Below are 13194 nucleotides of genomic sequence, written 5' to 3' on the forward strand. Positions count from 1 at the left end.
AGTGAATCTGTAAACCACCATCAATTATATGTAATATATCTTCTAGCTTCTATATTCAATTATGAAAGCAACTGTGATTTCTTTCTTTCTATGCAGTAAGTTTATATCAGGTATTTTGATGATATTTTAATGAAGAGAAATGAAAAAGTGATCCTTTTGTTCATGAAGTGAAAGAATCTTGTTCGAATTTGCAAAAGCTTCCTCCAGACTTGATGGGAGTTTGAATAATCTTAGAGACTTTTTTAAGTGAGTGAGGAAAAAAATGTCGATAGAAAAATCTCCAGTTCTGGGCAAAGTATTATGTATATTGCATGATACAGATATGTAAATATTACCAGAACTATCAGAAAATGGAGAAGCTAAGTCAATCATATATCAATCATATAGGAAGGAGAAGAGGATTGAGGATTCTTTTTCAGAAATGCATCTGTGTTTTTTGAGAAGATTCCAATAAGGCCACGAAAGCTTTACCCATTTAGACCAGTTCAAATCAAGTAACATTTTTTTTTTAATGCTCTTAAGAAATAAATCATTGTTTTAAAAATAAGATGCAAAAAGGATAATAATATTTTCCCCTATATTTTCAAACTATGATTTATTTTTCTTGATACCATTTAGAAAAAAAATACCCTGTGATTTCTAACTTATTTTGTGTAATGAAATGATAATTTTGGTCATGAATAGACACCATTGAAGATTTTAAGTCACATCTATGCTTTTTAAGAAAATCAAATGTGGCTCTGAAAGTCAAATAAGAAAACTATGACTCTTGAACACCAACAGCTACACCAAAGAAGTCTTACTAAATCTTGGCATGATATTACGTGTGATAGGTGTCATCTGTCTAAAATCTTAACACAAATCATGAAATGAGTGAAGGATTAGATACACCAAACATAAAAAGATGTGCCTCTGTGAACCACTTTTTATATTGGTCCACTAAGGGTGTGAGACTATGGGAGGCAGAACTCTTTCTAGCATTTTTTTCTCCATCAGCCCGAACAATAGCTTTGAACATGGATGTTAAAGAAATACTGCTTACTTGTGTGAGAAAATTTGTCATTCATAGTCAGGAAGAATCTAGTCATCTTTAAAGTGCAGACTGTCAGTTCAGTTTAGATGGTGTTGATTTTGTGATTGACTGTACTAAAGACATTGTTATTAAATGGCCATAAAAGAGTTATCCTTCCTATCAGTCTAAGATGATAAAATGCCTTTGCAGTGTTTTGATTAACATACTTAGTATTGCACCTAGGAAAAGAATTAAATATATTTCTCATATCTGATTTTGTACTGAGAAATTATTTTTCGACAATTTGACGTATTTATAGGACTCAACATAAAAGGTAGAATACCATTATCAAAAGGGCAAAGCGCTAGGAAGTTTAAGATGTTTGCAATATACTGTTTTAATCAGCACCTCTGAGTATTAATTCAAAGATAGTGCAAATTACACTCTAAGGAGATCAAGTGGCCAAATATAAGTTTTGGGTGATGTCTCTTATTGCTGGAATGGAATGACAATATATTGTCAATAGGTTAAAATATTCCATATGAGGAAGTAGCAATGATATGTCAACGGTATATCAAAAGTAATCACAACTCCAGCAAACTAGTTTGACAAATGCGATGGGTTGGGTTTGGTTTCGTTTGGTTTTGAATAGAAGCACTAGAAAGGTCTACTGCAAACCATTAACTCTGCTGGAAAAAGAGGAAAAAAACCTATTTCCAAGATGCTTTAAAGTACGATATATCCAAGTCAAATGAAATATTAATGGTCTATATGTCTACTGGTATAACACAGTCACACAAACATGCATCAAAGGGTTTCCTAAGTTATAAAAGAACTATCCTTGTGATTGTGGAAATTGAGATTACATCTGGAAGAAAAAGCATTCTGAATTGATTCAAAAAAAGATGAAATTCTTTGAGAATGCACTAATAGGAGAGCTCTAGACAAGTAACTGTGAAATCAGCAAGGATGTAAAATAGATTCTGTATTTAAAATAATTCACAAAATTACTGTGTGAGCTAATTAAAGAAGACTAGAGGGATTTTTATTGCTTGGAGTGTTAAAAATTAGAGTGGATGAGACACTAGGGGGCCTGTTCAAAAACCGTTGAAACCTTTTGAAGTCATCAGAAGCCTGTCCCTTGAATTTCAGCAATTTTTGAGTCAGCTGTAGATAGTTGTGCTAAAGGAATTACTCTCCATTGTTAGGATACGCAACTATATCGCCTGAAAGTGTTTTCCATGTTCTGACATATATTTTTAAGTGTAGAAGAGTATTAAAGCTTACATTTTTTTAGCTCCCAGAATGAAATTAGTTGCAATATGAATAGAAATGAAAATAGATTTCCCACTTATATCATATAAGGTTATATATTTCCTTATTTCTCAGTATTAATAAAGGATATGAACTCTGTTCCTTGCTAAAATTCAAGGTCTTTCAGTAGCCAAGGTACACAGAAAGCAGGAAATTTTCCAAGCAGAAAATTACTGCTGAAGAAGATTTAGTAACTGAATTGGGAGTCAATAAGAAATGTAATTTCTCATTATCATTACTAATTAATTAGGTTGTGAAGAAGTGTGGACTCTAATATGGAACCTAACAGGAAGGAACCATCTATTTCCCATAAGTTTTTCATTAGGTATTCCAACATTTAAGAATAAAAATTTTAAAACACTTTAAAATGGATGAGTACATTCCATTAGACTTGCATATTCATAACTCAGTTTTTCGTTCAATAAAGACCAGAAAAGTCCATGTGAAATACAACTTTTACTCCTGTAACTCTTGCAAAACTGTATTATATATAAGAGTAGCTGTATTCAAAATTCACAGTTTCCCACGAAGGACTAGACTCCGTCATGCTGTTTGTGCAGATACATACATATATTTATATTTGCATGTGCATGTGCAGCTGCATGCATGTGCTCCCTAAAAAGCCAGCTGGATGAAATTACTCTCCCACTCATTAATGTAACATCACAACTGCATGAAAGCGCTAACTGTGATTTATGGAGATGTCTCTGAATTCAGTGTAAATTCTGAGCCTTAGCTGTGGCGTACCGAGTAGCAAGACAAACCGGAGGAGAGCAAAACCACTGGCCAAACAGCGTCCGTACCTGTGCTAGTGTCCAAGGGGATCTGCCTGCAGGAGTTTGCTCTGAGGAACCATGCCCATGTGAAATGATAGCAAAATGAAAGTGGCTGATACCTGCTCACTCAAAATCTCTTCTCAAGTAAATCTGCTACAGACCACCTAACTATTCAACTTCTGTCTACATTGTCATTAATTTGTCTTTCTATGTAAAAAAATTTCATCCCTTCTAGCAGTCTAAGAAATGAGACTAGCATACCCGTTTTTAAGGTAATTATAAAGATGGCAATTTGGAATGCCTTATATATAACTTAAAGATCAGACCTAAATTTATAGCTTTTTTTTTTTTTTGGTCATAATTATCCACTCTGTATGCTTATAGCCTCATTCAACTAGTTTTGCTTAGGTGAAAATTCATTGAGCATCGTTCATCTGTATCTTCTTTAACTAAATCAGCTGTTCATGTTTAATAGAAACACAATGACCAAATATATATGTCAGTCACTTACTTAGAAAATCAGGTAAAATCCTCAGTAAGCATGGTATACTGGGTTCCATCACTTGGTATAGGAGCAACAACTTTTTAAAGTAGCTGTCCGATTAAAATGTACCTGTGAGAAGAAACAAATGGACCTTACAAAAGTCTAAGATCTGTGTTGTACAATGAAGATCTTTTTTTCCTCAGAGATAAAAGGAAAAGTACTTTTTAGTTACTGAAGCTTGAGTACACATTTTAAAATGCCTGTAAATTTGCACTTTAAAAAAAGTCCAAGTTGATCCATTGACATTTACAATTTCTATTCATCCCTGAAGTGATGAATTTGTGTCTCTAATACTTGAATAATCCATTCAGTGTCTTCCACTGAAGTAAAACCAGGTAAACAAAGAAGTGGAGCTGAAAAGCCAAGACAATGATGTTTTAAAAATATCTGTATGCATCATTAAATTGTAACAGCAGAGTTTTTACTGTTTGCATTTTATTATACCCATATTTCTCAGTGGGGAGTAAACAATAGCTTTTTTTCAAAGATTAATGACATTCTGCCCAGTAGTTTGATCTGTTTAATTAGCATCTTCCATGGACTAGGTATGCAGACAGAAAATACCCCCAAAAACCTCTCTCTTCAGTCTCTCTTACAATTTAATTATTCTAGAATGTATTCCTTGGCATAGGAGGCTGTTACAAATTAATAAAAATGATGTAAATTGATGCGACACCACTTCAGTACTATAAACTTGAATTTAGTCAGGAAAAAAATAAATATCTGGCTTTCTATCATGACTAAATACAGAATTAAAAATACTTGCAAGTGGATCATTTAAAATCAACTGAAATATGAAGCAACATAAATTCATTTTTAGTGATCCCATATTAAAGTATCTGTTTATGTTTGTAGTACAAAGAATGAAATTAAAATGCCAGTGCTGTTCATACTTTTTGGAATGAAAGTTCGACAGTAAATCTTTTGGAATGATAATAACATGAAAAAGTGGTAGTAAACCTAGTATAACTCTGTAAGGGAGGCCAGACACTCAGTCCTGACAAAACTGGTTGAAAGTCATTCTGATCTTTTGGCTATAAACAATCCCCAGTGAATAGAATTTGACATCAAATTTTGTCAGTGACTTGGTTTATGTGACAAAACCATTACAGCCTAGACAGAAATGGCATGCTTTACTCTGGAAAAGCTTAGGAAAAAAAGGTACTATAGGCATTGCATAATTCCTCTGCAGATAAGTTACAAGAAGGACGGGTTCATATAGAATGTGATTCTTGCAAAAACCTCAGGACTAACTGTCCATGGATTGGCAGCATCCAGGCAGAGTTTAGACAAGTGCATAATTGAGTGTCTACATCAAAGAGGGTATGGGAAATATCATCCTCTCTTTGACCATAATAGAAAAGATGACATGATGAACAAGCTGGGTTTGATAAAAGATTGTTATGACAAAAAAAACCTAGTAGCCAACAATTTTCACTAGAGTGCAAAGCATCAGTGCAATGTTTTCCAATAATGGGAAAGATACATCACATCACAGAATACTATTGTGTGTTTTCCCTGAATACTGTTTAATTAATTTTTCTTTTGCTATCTATTCATAAGAAGGCTACAATGAATCTTCAGATAATATGTTGTACATATTGATAATTTTTTCTGAGGTCATGTTTTCTTGCAGTATGTATTGGGGGAAAAAAAAAATACAAAAATTCTATGAGAAAAAAATAGCAAAAATAGTAAATTGGTAGACATTCTTAGTGTCAGAAAGTTTTTTACTTTTACCCAAGAGTTTCTTCATCTCTATAGATAAGGCTTAAATAATATATATTTTTTTTAATTTTATAGAATATTTTCTTCTGCAGAACTCAAAATACTGTGAAAAGATATAAATCAGGATGTCTTTGTGGAGGTGTGAACTTGATAATGTAATAAGTCGCATAAATTTCCTGAGGTCACACAGAAAAGTAGTGCAACACTTAGGAATAGACCAGCCATTTTGTTCACCATTTAAAAACTCTTGCCAGCCAAAATGTATTTTAAATTCATTAAATGTAGGACTTTCCCCAATGCTTCTGAGAGAAAGATTTTCTATGTATATAGAAAAACAATTTTGATGCAATTTACAGCTTTCCAGAAGTGTCATGCTTTTTTTATGACAAATGAACATGTTTGCCACATCATTGGAAGACTTATATCTTACAAAGTCAAGGTTAAAATAGTTTGCATGTGCCTCTACCAGCAGTTTAAAAGAATGTAAATATTAGCCAAGGCTTTCTACAGTTCATGGACTGACAAATTTTAGTTTTCATTTTTGATAGTGCAGTTGGTGTCAGCAGAAGTATTAATAACTGGACATTTGAAGACGGATAGTTATTTCAAAGTTCTAGCAAAATTTAAAGATCTATTTGCTATTTACTATCAAGAATAGAAATTTCCTAACCTGAAAAGCTAATTTCTGATAAGATATATAATAAAACAAGAGTAGTGACTTAGAATATGACATCCAAACAAATAAATGTAGAGCTGAATTGCATATCAGATTTCCTCCAGGGCCCACATCTGTACATGGAAACATGCTAATGCAACCTGAATGATTAGGTTGTGTAACTCTCTAAGTTATTTCAAAATTTATTTTCTATGAGGAAGTGCTATTTATATATGAAACAAGTTGGATGGCAAAATCCTTATGAACAGAGGTGGAAGCTTATTGACAATATGAAATTTATATTTAATTATATTATTCTTCATCCATTCTAAAATCTAAAAAACGGCAAACATAAAAATTTGTTTATTTCATCAAAAGTTTTGAATCAATTTTCTCAAAGACAGTAAACTTAGATTCCAATATAACTCTGCAGAAATGTCTGTGTGATGTAAGGAAGGAAGGAAATGGAAAATAGTGACATATGCAATGCACCTCAGCGATCTAACATTGCTTGATGATGCCACTAGTAGCTTTATGAATTGTTTTCATAAGAGATTTATGCATAGGTGTCGTGGTTTAACCTGGCTGGCAGCTAAAACCACCACACAGCCGTTTGCTCACTCCCCTCTCTGCAGTGGGATGGGGGAGAGAATCGAAAATGAAAAATAAAATAAAACTCATGGGTTGAGATAAAGATAGTTTAACGGGACAGAAAAAGAAGATGATGGTATGATTGATGATGATGATTAAAGAATATACAAAACAAGTGATGAACAGCACAGTTTCTCACTACCCAAAGCCAGTGCTCAGCTGGTTCCCAAGCTGCCCCACCTCCTGGCCAACTCCCTCAGTTATATATTGAGCATGGTGTCATATGGTATGGAATATCCCTTTGGCCAGTTGGGGTCAGCTGTCCTGACTCTCTCCCCTCCCAGCTTCTTGGGTGCCCCCCCACTTTCTCCTTGGCAGGGCAGTATGAGGAGCTGAAAAGTCCTTGAAAACATCAGTGTGGTATCAACATTATTCTCTAAACCCAAAACACAGCACTGTACCAGCTGCTAGGAAGAAAATTAACTCTATCCCTGCCAAAACCAGGAGAATAAATTAATAATAATTTTAGATTATATTAAACATCTCTTTTTGTAATCTTCATTTACAGTGGCCCGTTGCCATTCACACTTCAATATATAATTCCTTCATTGAAGGAATTTCTGTATTAACTGAGAGATAACTGAATATTTTGTGAGATTGCAAAAATCATTATTAGTTCCAGTTGACATTTAATAAACAGTCTTAATAAATAAAGCGAGTGAAATTTAGAAAATTAACTCCACCAAAAAAGACTGTCTTGGAGCTCATGTAATTGGTCAGATGCTTCTAACATTCTCCCTCAGCAATGTAATGTTATGTGCACAAAGATATTCCTCTAGCATTAAACATTATCTCTCTGAAAATTAGTAGCTGATAAATTAGGTGCTGATGGGGAGCCAACAGAGTGCAGTCAACTGTGAGAGTGAAGATAGCACTATTTGCATTCCTTATTATTCATAAAGAATTACAGGACGCCCACACATCTGACATGATTAGAACGCATGAAAAGTAGATTAAAAATCATAGTGTATTAAACATACAAAATGAAGTGGAAATGAAAATACATTTTGGCCATTATAAGAAAGTAATGTTTGTTCAGTATTTCCTAACTGCTCTCTGAATCTCTGCTCCAGCTGTCTTTTCAAGCAGAATAAAGCTTTACCTTTCTCCTGTAAGTTCTCTGCCTTTAGGTTGCAATAGACCTTATTACCTAGGAATTGCATCAGAGACTGTTTTGCAAACCCTAAGTCACACAGGAGCTGACAACTGAGAGGTGATACTTTTCCCTGATTTGTTTCTTCCTTTTTACAATTGTAACTTTAAGTAGTCTTAATGTGAATTTCTAATATTGAAAGGTTATTCTTGAAGTTAACGTGGTAGAATGTATCTGAATGCTTATATTCTGCTGAACAAATGTAAGCGTACCTGTCTTTAAATAATTACAGATAGTAATATATGTTCAATGTTGCAAAAATATGACAAAAGAAGAGAAATATAACATGCCTGGAAAGATAGATGCCTGGAAGTTGGTGAAAAAATTCACAGGAGTCAGAGAGACTGTTCACAACATCAGTGAATTTTGGATTAACCCCTTGCTCCTGAAATCACAATACGTATCCGGAAGTGTGTTACTGCTTTCATTTAATTTGCAATTTCCATGAGCCTTGAGTTTCTCTTTTCTGTGAGGACTTTCAAGCTGAAAGAAGTTCATTGACATTTTGTGACAGAAATCTGATTGACAAAAAAAAAAAAAAAAAAAAAATATATATATATATATAAATATTTAATGGAAGCTCTACAATCAGATGCTTAAATTCTACCAGACACTTACCCTGATACTTACATTGGTATATTGTAAATTAGGAATAATTCCACTAAAATGAGACTGATTTGTGTATATTTGCATGAGTAGACACAATCAATCATCTGTTCACTCTGCTTGTGATCCTGTCTACTGGTCAGCTGTGGTCCAGGTGGCAAGAAGCTGTGAGTGCTGAGCCTGAGGGTATATACCTATTTCAAAACCACACAGCTTCTGGATCAGGAGGTTATAGAAACAGTGATTTTGTTTGATTTGACAATTCATTTGTTTGATTTGGAAATGTCTGCCATGCTCTTTGAGCAGTATTTTTCAAAAACTCCAGGAAAGGAGAAGAGCGGCACCGTAGAGGTGTTTGCAAATTAAATCACAATAGTTAAGAGTTTGGCATACTTGGCTACTGAGAAACTTAATGAACCTTCATTACATATTTAGCATGATAGCAGAAGACATTTGAACATAGCAAATGCAAAATAAAGAATATTAAAATACATACGTGAATTATCCATATACCTCACTAGACCTGAAGATATTGGAATTGTTCCTGCTGAGGACCAAGGTACCATTTCAGGGAGGTTTTTTAATAATTCTGTTCAGTGCACAGGAGCTTAAATAGACAATGATGTTAAAGAGTTCAAAGACTAAGTAGAAAATAGTATGGAGAGTATTCAGTATCATCAGTTTAAATTTCATGTGTTAAATTTTAATCACCTCATTTAAGAAAAGAAATTGAAAGAATTTGGAGAGCAAAATAAATAGGAGCAAAAGAGACCTTGAAAGGCATGAAGAAAGCTTGAGAAGTCTGAAACTAAGTTATATACAGGGCAAGTAAAAGGTAATAGTAGGATGTAATACATTAGAAATACTGGTAACGTAATCATGGCCCCTATTTTATCTTTATAGCAAACAAAGGGAATAGGGACTAATATTGAATGACAATGTGCTTAACTATTTTCTATTGTCATTCCTTTCCATAATCTTGAATTTGTCTGTGAATAAATTGAGACTCAGAGTTTGAAATTATTAGAAAAAAACAACAAGAGATACGTGTGAAGAATAGCCATAGTCATATCAGATAAATCATGTTCTTTTTAGAAGGGATACAAACCCATAGATCTCTGAGTTTAGGGCAAACATTTAACTAATGGCATTTTTTTGCCTATGGGTTGATTGTTTCATAATTGTCAACTGAAGAGTTCCTTTCACCTTCATTTGAAGTGTGGGGTGGTGGCCTCTGTCAAAGATGTGGTAGTGGGTTAGATGGACAATTAGTTTGATTCCTTATGACAGCTCAAATAATTCTGTATAAAATCAAAGTAAAGGGGAAGAAAATCAAGCTCATACATTTTGCTGAAGATGAAAACAACTGTTTAGTGTGGTGGGTTTTTTTTCTTGCAAGCATTTCTGCTACACCTAAATAATCCTGAAGTCAGAATTTCTGGTGATTGTGCCAAAGTGCAATAGCTGTGCTAATTTAAGTGCTGGAAAAGGTCTAAAGTTGTATGAGCATGGCGTTTTGCCTGTACTAATACACTGTGCTATGCTGCAAGCCTTGTTCACCCAGTAGGTATGGTGATGTCTATTCTGATATCTGAGCCAGTTTATATTTGACCAGTTCAATGTATGTGTGTGATACCATATTCTGCTGTGTGCACTTACCCTTGTGGAACAAACATTCAATAGTGAATGTGCCAGCCACTCAGACTGGTTATAGACATTTTAGGCTTTTTTTGGTCCATTAGATTGACAAAGAAGATAAAAACAGATGTAGCTACCTTTCAACATCAACATGATTACCAGATCTGTATAATGAAGTCATCAGTTCATTAGAGAAATAGCAGGAGCAGTTCTTTTTATTCTGAAGGGTGCTTGAAAGAAAGAAGAGTCCTTTCCTTCCTTCTTGGTTTGCTTTTGGCTTTCAAGGAGAGTATGCACAAACAGCCCTGGGTTATATTTAATGAATGCAACAATAAACTTTTCTTCTGTGCAATCTCTACTGCTTAACAAGTACATCAGGACACAGAGAACATTCTGTTTTTCATCCATGTTCTGTTGCTTTTTTGTGTCTGTTTTTGCACTGTTTTGGACAGCTGTGATCACTGGAAGCACAAATTTCTGATCACAAGATGAAGGGAAGCAGAGACAGAAAAAGAGACAATGTTTCTGGGAGGAAAAAGAATATATGGATAAAAAAGGAAAATGCCAAGATTCATTATTCTCAGAACAATGTATCTCTCATATTTTCTCTAATGACTAATATCGTGTGGATCCAGCAACACTGAGTTCTGCACTCTTCTAGTGTTAGCTTTTCATAGCGATTGATTACCTATTTTAGACCACTTCTAAATATCCCAGTATAATTCAGTTAGTAAAATCCTGCTATGGAAAAAAACAACCAAACCAACCAACCAAAAAAAAACCCAGAAAGACAACATTTTCTTGATAGACTGCTTGTCAGACAGCAAAAGGAGAGGAGTGAGAGCCTAGAAATATGAGGTCAAATGGTCTTGACCATCGTGGATTTAAAGCAGTAGCATTTAGAGCAGCACTTAGCTCCTGATCTCTAATGCCAGACACGTAGTGAGATCTTGAGCAAGTCATAAATTTCTTGTGTGCATTTCTATAGATAGCTGTGCAATGGCCTATGCTTCTTGGGGCCATGGGGGCACCTGGGGCATCTTTTAACTTCATCTAAGCCATACAAGTCTTCTAGGCTGTCAGACAGGGTCCACTGAATGAGCTCTTCATTGGTCAGGTGACCAGTAGCAGGCCAGTGAAATCAGAAACACATTAGATCATTTCTGCTGTACTGGATGAATAGCCCAAGTCTGAGAACAGTACATGATGTGCATGAGTGATGGAGTAAATTTCATGCGTTGGGCTTTCCATTTTTAATGTAATATCTGCTAGTTTTTGTTATCCTGGCACTTCGGTTAGTTGTTTGTTATATCTTTAGCTAGATACTGTACCTACCAAGTATAAAATGGTAATGGGTCCTCTAAGAAAGAAGATGCTAGTGTTCTCCATCACCTGACTCAAGATGTACATTCTCTAGAATTATTTTCCCATACCCAAAATACAGCCAATTCCAAGGAGAAATATATGTGCTGATATATAGGGAATATACCTGGGATATTGGAGAGGACAGTGCTTCAGCCAGGAATCAAGATGACTTTTTTAGACTCACCATGGGATTGCTTAATGCATTCATTTGCCACTGCCTTTATTTGTAGTATTATCTGACATCAGAGGCCTAGTGATAGAAACAAATCCTTCCATTGACTTGCCCATATTCTTCCACGTAGTGCCAGGATTCTTCTGGGAAGCTCTGACCAGGAATTGCAATGGTATGGGAGGCTGCTCAGCTCATGCAGTTCAAAGTGGCATATTCAAATGTCAAGCACTGAGTGAACAACTCATTTCCACAGTTCCATAATTAAGTCCTTTCTCATGCATTTACAGTTCAGCACTGTAGCCTTTTTTTCATTTTGTGGTCCCAGGTGTGAGAAGCAGCTGGTTGGCTGATCTTGCGTGAGTGACCAGCTCTGTCAGACACATATTCACGAAAGAGAAAATTGCAATGCAAAGGTGCACTACTTAAGAGAACATACTGTGTCCACAGGTTAGTATCACAACCTGCCCCATACAGCAACCAGATGAGCCTCTACTTTTCACATGAATGAGTGCGTCAAATGTAGCAGTTCCACAGACTCCTCTACATGTCCTACTGCAGAGATGGTGCCAACATCAAAGACCCTTTGGGGAACTCAAGATTACATTGCATGCATAGACCGCATTACATACCTATTTTACATATAAGTATATACATACATTTTGTGTCTGAGTCATGCAAGTTGATAACCATATGTAAATGTTAAAAATCTGGTATTTGCAAATAGGAATTTTTTGGCATGTAACAGGATGCTGCCCCAGATGCACTGAGATAATAAAGTCTTAATGTGGCAAGATTTAGACGTCCTAAACAAATGAACTGTGTTTGATCTCACAAAAGTTAATATGATTGAAGAAAAAAAAAAGGCATTTGAGTCAATGTGGTTAATAGTTCATTTATTCAACTTCAGATAACACGGATTTCTTGCTTTTTAGGAAAAGGTACAATTTTGGTAAATGCCAGATTCTGTATTTTTCATTATCCTTGGTTACAAATGCTGATATTAAGGTTGACTGATTCCCATTGCACAAATAGGATGCTTTACACTATGGACCAAAACTTGAAGTAAAGAGTTTCATGTGGCAGACAGGAATGAGTAATCCTGGACAAGCGCAGGCTTACCAGTAATGCAACCTTCAGGCTATGCAGTTGTGTGTTCTCACTTTATTAGACGTTTTCTAAAAGAAAATATCCTTCTCAATGATTAAATGCCTCAGTTGGACAACAATTGCATAGACTGGATAAGGAAGCTGGAGAGAATACCTACTTCCAATATATCTCACCATAATCCAAGTTTTTAGGTTTACCTGCAATATGTGCGTCCATAGCATTCAAACATTCTTCAATCACCTGAAAAACAAACAACCTGAAATGTTATTTTTGCTTTGTTAGTTGTCTTGTTTCATGAAATTACAAGAGTTTTAGCAACATTCTAATTTTAGAAAGGTCAAGAGAGACATTTCGAACGTGGAAGACGGATCATAGTAGAGGTTAATGAAGTAAAGGTTGTTTTGTCATAGGTGGACAAAGAAACCTGAGCTGCTAAAAGAGAAAATGGGCAAAAATGAGGTGAGAAGTGGAAA

General features: G+C 35.0%; 1 protein-coding gene across 7 annotated transcripts in view; it reads left to right on the forward strand.

The window, feature by feature from the left end:
* Positions 1-13194, forward strand: part of MAGI2 (membrane associated guanylate kinase, WW and PDZ domain containing 2) — a 770610-nt gene that overhangs the window by 313126 nt on the left and 444290 nt on the right. The window lies entirely within an intron of this gene.

The sequence above is a fragment of the Balearica regulorum genome, chromosome 1 (assembly GCF_011004875.1).
Source record: "Balearica regulorum gibbericeps isolate bBalReg1 chromosome 1, bBalReg1.pri, whole genome shotgun sequence".
Lineage (NCBI taxonomy): Eukaryota > Metazoa > Chordata > Aves > Gruiformes > Gruidae > Balearica > Balearica regulorum.